Genomic DNA, 8988 nt, shown 5'->3' with positions numbered 1-8988 from the left:
CCACTCTTTGTAAAAGATATTTGCCTTATATCTAACAACAACTTTCCCTTGTTCTTTCCTTTAGCTCCCCTTTAGATATTGAAAGGCTGTTACCAGGTGTATGGGAACTGCTGAGTCATGGCCTGAACCTCTGATTGATCACCTGAGGTGAGCAATGAGTCAGCCACGGGAGCACAGATGAAGGCAATTCACCTGTGCTGCTGGAAGGGGTGGAGCCTGGCTCCACCTCTCCTAGACCCATTTAAGAGCTGACTACCAGTGGGGAAGGATCTCTGCTGGAGTTCTCTGAGCGAGCCCAGGGTATGGGTAAGCGTCCTATTCTCTTTTTGTTATTATAACCTGCTTTGCCTAACTGTCTTGTTATAATTATGAAATAAACATCTTACTATTCATGGATTATATACCAGGTCACCTCAGAACCTTCACTTCTTCAGGCTGAACAGCTCCAGCTCTCCCTCCTTGTAGGAGAGGTGCTCCATCCCTTGGTTTGTATCTCTGGATGTACTCCCACAGCTCCTTGTCTCTCCTGTGCTGAGGATGCCACAGACACAGCGCTCCAGGTGAGACCACACCAGCACAGAGCAGAGGGCCCGGGGTCACCTCCCTTCATCTGCTGACAACAAATCTTTGGATGCAGCCCAGCATACAGTTGGCGTTCTGGGTTGGGAGGGCACACTGCTGGCTCATGTCCAGCTCCCACCGGTCAGTACTGACAGGTCTTACAGGGTGGGATTATGCTCAGTGCTTTCATCCCCCAGCATGTTTTGGTGGTGGGGGTTCCTTCTTCCCAGCTGCTGACCTTTCACTTGGATTTCTAGAACCTCATGAGGTTCACCTGTGTCCACTACTCAGGCTGTTGAGGTCCATCTGGATGGTGTCCTGTCCCTCTGTGTGTCACTGTACCCCACAGCTCTGTGTCATTAGGGTGCACTTGACTCCACTGTTGATGTCACTGATGAAGGGGCAATCCCAGATATTTATACAAACTGGATGAAGAACCCCTTGAGATCAGCCCTGAGGAGAAGGACATGGGGGTCCTGGTGAATGAGAAGCTGGACATGAGCCAGCAGTGTGTTCTGGACTGCACTAAAAAAAGGGTGGCCAGCAGGGAGAGGGAGGTGACTGTCCCTCTCTACTCAACTCTTGTGAGGTCCCATCTGGAGTACTGCATTCAGGTCTGGGGCCTCCAGTGCAGGAAGGATTTTGGTCCAAAGGAGGCCACTAAGATGATCAGGAGGCTGAAGCACCTCTCCTATGAGCCTATGAGGAAAGGTTGAGGGAACTGGGCTTGTTTAGCTTGGAGAAGAGAAGGCTCTGGGGAGATAATATAACATTTGAAGGGAGTATATAAACAGGAGGAGGAATGGTTTTTTTATGAGGGTGGATGGTGATAGGACAAGGGAGAATAGTTTTAAACTGAGTCAGGGAAAGTTTAGATTAGATATTCTGAGGAAGCTTTTTCACTCAGAGGGTGGTGATGCACTGGAACATGTGCTTTAGAGTCACTTCCAGGAGGATCTGCTTCATGATCATTCCCAGCACAGAGGTGAGACTGAAGTGTTGGTAGTTCCTTGGGTCATCCTTTCTATCCATAATAACAGGTGTGCCGTTGCATTTCTTCTACTCACCAGGGACTGGTGACCGCATCAGTGAATTCCCTCAGAACGCTGGGGTGCACCTCATTGGGACCCAAAGACTCCTGGATGTTTGAGTCCTCAGGTGGTCAAGAACTTGATCTTCCATCATAGTGTGGGACAGGGAGGGGGGGGTGGTGGGATTGGCATTGCTTCCTTAATCCCCACCTACCAATCCAAAAGTGAGGGCTGTGTATAATGAGCAGTTATCAGGGAAGATGGAAGCAAAAATGTTGTAGGCTACCTGAGCCTTCTCCTTGTTTGTTGTTCCCAGCTACAGCACTGATGGTAAGAGCAATGTGCACTGGGTGCAGCCCTATATATGTGGGGTAGTGCCTTCATTATTGTGTTGTGTCCAACAGGTGGCAGCAGAGAGCTGCAGTGCTTCCGAGTACTGTAACAACTGCACAGAGAGGTGTGTGGCTCTTCATCTGAACAGCAAGGAATGGAAAGCTGCATTTCCTGGAATCCCACTTTGCTGACCGGTAATTGTCTGCCCAACAGGTAAGTGCAATGCACACCCACCAGTGTTTTCATAGCATGGCACCACATAGCACTTCCAGAGTTCTTTATTGCACTTCATGGTGCCCAGGAGGCTGCCTATCCTTTTCTTCCTGTGTTCTTTTCGTCTCTGGCCTTTCACTGCGGTGTTCTCCTTCCCTTTGCCCTCAGTGTTTCCTACTGTGTTCTCTTGTCCTCCTGTTTTTGTGTTTCATGCCATGTTCTCTTGGCCATTGCCCTTGTCTTTCTTTGTTGTGTTCACTTCAGCATTCAGTTTTGTCATTCCATGCTATGTTCTCTTGGCCATTCTTTCCACATTTTTCTTGGCCCTTGCCTAGGCATTCCCTTGTCCTCCTGTTCTTGTTACATGCCACGTTCTCTTGGTCATCACCCTTGGCTTTTTTTCTTGCCATGTTCATTCAGGTCATCATTCAGTTTTGGCATTCCCTGCAGCATTTTCTTGCATTCCTGTTTTGGTGTTTCCCGCCATGTTCTCTTGGCCCTTGTCTGGGCATTCTTTGCAGTGTTTTCCTTAGCCTCCTGTTTTGGTGTTCCCAGCCACCTTCTCTTGCCTTCTGCATCAGCCTTCTTCCCCGCCTTCCCTTCAGCCTCCTGTTTTGGCGCTTTCGGCGATGTTCTCTTAGCCCTTGCCTGGGCATTCCATGTCATATTCACTTGGCCTTTTGTTTTGGCATTACTTGCCATGTTCTCTTGGCCTTTGCCCTTGGCCTTTCCTGCTGTGGTCTCTTTATCCATATGTTTTGGCCTTCCCTACCTCGCTCTCCTTGCACTTGCCCTCACCTTGGCTTTCCATTGGTTCTCTTTGCTTTTGCCCTCACCTTAGCCTTGGCTGTTGGCTTTGCCTCTACCTTGGCTATCTGTGGGAGTTCTGTTTCCCTTTGCTTGCCCTGGGTGTTCTGCTTGCCTTTGGCTCTCTGGGATTTGCTGGGAGACAGCATTAACGTTAATCTTGACCTGAACCTGAAGCTTAATGGGAGTTTCAATGATAATTACATTAACCCACAGTGTATCTATAAACCTAACCCTTAATCCAATATTTAAAATGCCTCTTACCCTAAATACAGCAACAAAAATAACGTCCCATGTTTTCTATGAAAGTAACCTTAATCCTACTTGTAGCGCAAAAAACAATTGTTAAACTAACTATAACTTCAAACTTAAAAATAGCATTAATTATATCCCTAATGCCCCTTTGTGCCATTGTTGGAGCAGTGTGCACAGGCTGAAGACCCTGAGTATGTAGGGCAGTGCCTTCATTACTGTATTGTGTTCAACAGGTGGCAATGGAGACCTGCGGAGGTCCTGAGCGCCGTAACAACTGCACGGAAAGATGTGTGGATCTTCATGGGAACAACAAGAAATGGAAATCTGCATTTTATGGAATGTCCTGGAACCCCACTTTGCTGACTGGTAATTTCTGCCCAACAGGTAAGGGCAATATACATCCATTACTTAGTGAGATGCAAGGTAATGTTCCCAGAGCTCATTTCTGCACTTAATGGTGCTCTGAAGGCTGCCTGTCCTATTCTTCCCACATTCTCCTCGCCTCTGGCCTTCTACTGCAGTGTTCTCCTTCCCTTTGCCCTCGGCTTTCCCTGCTGTGTTCTCTTGCCCTACTGTTTTTGCGATCCAGGCAGCGTTCTCTTGCTTTTTATCCTCAGCCTTCTCTGCTGCGTTCACTTTGGCTGTTGTCTGTGGCCTTCTTGGCTGCACTCTCCTTGCCCTTGCTTTCCTTGGGCATTCCCTTTGCAGTTCTCCTTGCTTTTGCCCTTCCCTTGCCTTGGATGCTTGCTTTGCTTTGCCTTTGCTGTAGCTGTTCTGCTTGCCTTTGCCTTTGGCTCTCTGGGATTGGCTGTGGGAAGCATTAATGTTAATCTTGACCTGAACCTGTGGCTTAATGGGAGTTCTAGTGATAATTACACTAACCCATAGTGTGTCTGTAAACCTAACCATTAACCTGATATTAAAAATGTCCCTTATTCTAAATGCTGCAATAAAAATAATGCCCTGTGTTTTCTGTCAAAGTAACCTTAATCCTAATTGTAGCACAGAAAACAACTGTTGAACTAACAATAACTTCAAACTTATTAATTATATCCCTAATGCTCCTTTGCACCATTGTTAGAGCAATGTGCACAGGGTGCAGACCCTGCGTATGCAGGACAGTGGTTTCATTACTGTATTGTGTTCAAGAGGTGGCAATGGAGAGCTGCAGCAGTTCTGCTATTGTAACAACTGCACAGAGAGATGTGTGGCTCTTCATGGGAACAGCAAGGATCCGACATCTGCATTTTTCTGGAATGTCCCGGAACCCTGCTTTTCTGACTGGTAATTTCTGCCCAACAGGTAAGGGCAATACACACCTACCAATGTTTACCTATTTCTTAGTGGGATGCAAGGTAGTGTTTCCAGAGCTCATTTCTGCACTTAATGGTGCCCAAAGGCTGCCCGTCCTATTCTTCCCGCATTCTCCTTGCCTCCAGCTTTTCACTGTGGTGTTCTCCTTCCTTTTGCCCTTGGCTTTCCCTGCTGTATTCTCTTGCCCTCCTTTTCTGGCGTTCCGTGTGGCGTTCTCTTGACCACTGCCCTTGGCCTTCTTTGCCGCATTCTCTTTGGCCTCCTGTTCTGGCATTTCCTACAGTGTTCTTTTGCCTTCAGTTTTGGCATTCCATGCAGTGTTTTCTTCAGCCTTTAGTTTTGGCTGTCCATGCCACATACTCTTGGCCTTTGCCTTTGGCCTTCTTTGCCACGTTGTCTTTGGCCTCTGGTTTTGGCGTTCCCTTCCATGTTCTCTTTGGCTATTGCCCTCAGCCTTCTTTGCCATGGTTCCCTGTGGCCACCTGATCTGGCATTCCCTGCAACATTCTCTCTGGCCTTTGCTTTTGGCGTTCCTGTCTGTGTTCTCTTTGGCCGTTGCCCTCGGCCTTCTTTGCTGTGTTCTCTTTGACCTCTTGTCTTAGCATTCCCTACAGTGTTCTCTTTGGCCATTGCCATTGGCTTTCTTTGCCGCGTTCCTGTCGGCCCCCTGTTCTGGCGTTCCCTGCACCGTCCTCTTCGGCCTCCTGTTCTGGCATTCCTTCCAGTGTTCTCTTTGGCCTTTTTGTTTTGGCCTTCTGTGCTGTGTTCTCTTCAGCCATTGCCCTCAGCCTTCTGCATTGGCCTTCACTGCAGCACTCTCATGGACGTTTCCCTCCATTTTGGCCTTTTCTGCAGCATTCTCTTATGCTTTGCCCTCCATTCTGACATTTACTGCAGCATTCTCTTCAAGCTTGGCCTCTGACAAGGCCTTCTCTTTGGTGTTCTCGATGTCTTGCCTTCCCTGTGCCTTTGATGTTGCCTTCCCTTGGGTGTCATCTATGCCTTTGCCCTCCATTTTAGTGTTCTTTTGGGTGTTCTCCTTGCCTTTTGCTCTTGCCTTTGCCTTGGACTTCCCTGATAGTCACTCTGAGCATAATCCTAATAAACCCAAGTCTAATACATTTACCCCAACCCTAATGAGCTCTGAACCCCAAATTTAGTGCTAATTCTAACCATGACTGTATAGATAACTGTACTAACTGTCCAAATGAACCCTGAACATACCCTCTAGTGGTGCACTAAATCCATGTCTAACTTTCAGTGTAATACTAAAAATAATCCTGCATCTTCCCGGTTAAATGCTCCTAATCTTACTCTTAAGCCATTTGTTGGGGTGGTCTTTTGCTTGCACTTTTTGTGGAGATGGGCTTATGGTGAGTGCTGTTTGTGTCTTGGCATTCCTAGAGTTACCATTATTTCTTTCTAAAGTGTGTCTCTCTGTATTACAGGTGAAGAAGTCTTCAACTCTTCCTGGATCAAGTCACTCCCCCATGGAATGCCATCAGCTTTCCAGGCCTCCCACACTCACCGCCAGCTTAGTTGAGCCTGTTATCCATATCCCCCAGTCCGTTCCCTTTTCTTAATGTTCTCATCATTCTGCCAAAAGCCCCTACCACTATCCGAGGTTGTCGTGAGCAACGTGTGGGACATGTTACTCCGTCTCACTGTAGTTCATCCTATCAGCCTCAGTCTGGCAATCCAGCATGCCCACATCCTTCCTTAGTGCCTTTCTACTCCCAGCTTTACAGTCAGTTTATCTCAACCAAATTGGCTTTAGCTGTGCAGTCAATTTATCTCAATTAAATCGGCTGTATCTTTGCCTTGCTTATGGGGTTGGGTTAGCTTTGCTTTGTTTCTACCTCAGGGCTAACCCAACCCCATAACCAATGGCCAAGGGCTGTTGGAGTGCCATTTGTGTTCCTTCCCAGCCACTCTGAGTCTTGCGCCCCTTTGCGGCCATTCTAAAAGTTGCACTGATTTCAGCGTGTGCAATCAAATTATCTTGACCAAATTGGCTTCAGCTTTGCAGTCATTCTGCATGTACCAAATTGACTTTGACTTTGCATTCAATTTATCTCAACCAAATTGGCTGTAGCTTTGCCTTGCTTATGGGGTTGGGTTAGCTTTGCTTTGTTTGTTTCTACCGCAGGGCTAACCCAACCCCATAACCAATGCCCAAGGGCCGCTGGAGGCGGTGTTCCTTCCCGGCCACTTTGAGACTCGCGCCCCCGTGTGGCCGTGTTGAGAGTTGCGCTGATTTCAGCATGCACAATCGATCTCAACCAAATTGGCTGTAGCTCTGCAGTCATTTTTTCATCAACCAAATTGGCTGTAGCTTTGCCTTGCTTATGGGGTTGGGTTAGCTTTGCTTTGTTTGTTTCTACCGCAGGGCTAACCCAACCCCATAACCAATGCCCAAGGGCCGCTGGAGGCGGTGTTCCTTCCCGGCCACTTTGAGACTCGCGCCCCCGTGTGGCCGTGTTGAGAGTTGCGCTGATTTCAGCATGCACAATCGATCTCAACCAAATTGGCTGTAGCTCTGCAGTCATTTTTTCATCAACCAAATTGGCTGTAGCTTTGCCTTGCTTATGGGGTTGGGTTAGCTTTGCTTTGTTTGTTTCTACCGCAGGGCTAACCCAACCCCATAACCAATGCCCAAGGGCCGCTGGAGGCGGTGTTCCTTCCCGGCCACTTTGAGACTCGCGCCCCCGTGTGGCCGTGTTGAGAGTTGCGCTGATTTCAGCATGCACAATCGATCTCAACCAAATTGGCTGTAGCTCTGCAGTCATTTTTTCATCAACCAAATTGGCTTCAGCTTTGCCTTGCTTACGGGGTTGGGTTAGCTTTGCTTTGTTTGTTTCTACTGCAGGGCTAACCCAACCCCATAACCAATGCCCAAGGGCCGCTGGAGGCGGTGTTCCTTCCCGGCCACTTTGAGACTCGCGCCCCCGTGTGGCCGTGTTGAGAGTTGCGCTGATTTCAGCATGCACAATCGATCTCAACCAAATTGGCTGTAGCTCTGCAGTCATTTTTTCATCAACCAAATTGGCTTCAGCTTTGCCTTGCTTACGGGGTTGGGTTAGCTTTGCTTTGTTTGTTTCTACCGCAGGGCTAACCCAACCCCATAACCAATGCCCAAGGGCCGCTGGAGGCGGTGTTCCTTCCCGGCCACTTTGAGACTCGCGCCCCCGTGTGGCCGTGTTGAGAGTTGCGCTGATTTCAGCATGCACAATCGATCTCAACCAAATTGGCTGTAGCTCTGCAGTCATTTTTTCATCAACCAAATTGGCTTCAGCTTTGCCTTGCTTACGGGGTTGGGTTAGCTTTGCTTTGTTTGTTTCTACTGCAGGGCTAACCCAACCCCGTAACCAATGCCCAAGGGTTGTCAGAGGCAATTTGTTTTTCTTCCTGGCCAGCCTGAGAACTGCATTTCCTTTTGTATGGACTGAGATCTGCACTGCTTTTGAGGTGGGTAGCAGTATACAATGTTTGTATAAATGTAATGTCATTAATGGGATATGGAGGCTTTGTGGCCTTTCTCTGGTTAGTCTAACATATGTGTAAACCATGTGTTAAACTGTGCTGAATGTGTGTGTGCTGTGCCTGTAAATTGCACTGAGCCACGTATGGAATATATGGATACTGCGCCTGTAAACTAAGCCTGGGAATTGTGTTGAAGATGGGTATTCATGTTCTGCTTCTCAATTTGAAGTTGCTGGTGTGGTGTGTGTAAGTATGTATATGCTTGTATGAGACATGGCTTGTGGAAATGAATATTTGCTTAACTGTGTAGTGTCCCTTGCTTTATCACCATCAGGAATTTGACCACACTTGAAGGTAGGTGTGAAAAGAAGGTATGGAGGGGGATAGGAATTGGGTCATCAATTAAGGTCAAGGAAATTAGAGTGAGGAATTACAGTGAGGGTACGGGGTTAGGGTACGGGGTTAGGGTTAGGGTACGGGGTTAGGGTACGGGGTTAGGGTACGGGGTAGGGTTAGGGTACGGGGTTAGGGTTAGGGTACGGGGTTAGGGTACGGGGTTAGGGTACGGGGTAGGGTTAGGGTACGGGGTTAGGGTTAGGGTACGGGGTTAGGGTACGGGGTAGGGTTTAGGGTTTAGGGTACGGGGTTAGGGTACGGGGTAGGGTTTAGGGTTTAGGGTACGGGGTTAGGGTACGGGGTTAGGGTTAGGGTACGGGGTTAGGGTACGGGGTTAGGGTACGGGGTTAGGGTACGGGGTAGGGTTAGGGTACGGGGTTAGGGTTAGGGTACGGGGTTAGGGTACGGGGTAGGGTTTAGGGTTTAGGGTACGGGGTTAGGGTACGGGGTAGGGTTTAGGGTTTAGGGTACGGGGTTAGGGTACGGGGTTAGGGTACGGGGTTAGGGTACGGGTTAGGGTTAGGGTACGGGTTAGGGTTAGGGTACGGGTTAGGGTACGGGTACGGGTTAGGGTACGGGTTAGGGTACGGGTTAG

At 48.5% G+C, this 8988-nt stretch overlaps 1 long non-coding RNA gene across 1 annotated transcript; it reads left to right on the top strand.

Annotated features, from left to right (window-relative positions):
- The first annotated feature begins 1428 nt into the window (after nt 1-1428).
- Nucleotides 1429-6830, top strand: LOC149919284 (uncharacterized). Its single transcript, XR_016463547.1, has 5 exons — nt 1429-1719; nt 1997-2138; nt 3434-3584; nt 4350-4502; nt 5963-6830. It is a non-coding gene; the product is annotated as an uncharacterized LOC149919284 (long non-coding RNA).
- The last annotated feature ends 2158 nt before the right edge of the window (nt 6831-8988 follow it).

Source organism: Phasianus colchicus, chromosome 1 (genome assembly GCF_987193195.1).
Source record: "Phasianus colchicus chromosome 1, bPhaCol1.hap1.1, whole genome shotgun sequence".
Lineage (NCBI taxonomy): Eukaryota > Metazoa > Chordata > Aves > Galliformes > Phasianidae > Phasianus > Phasianus colchicus.
The sequence above is the reverse complement of the archived record's forward strand: the minus strand, read 5'-3'. Positions and strand labels throughout refer to the sequence as shown.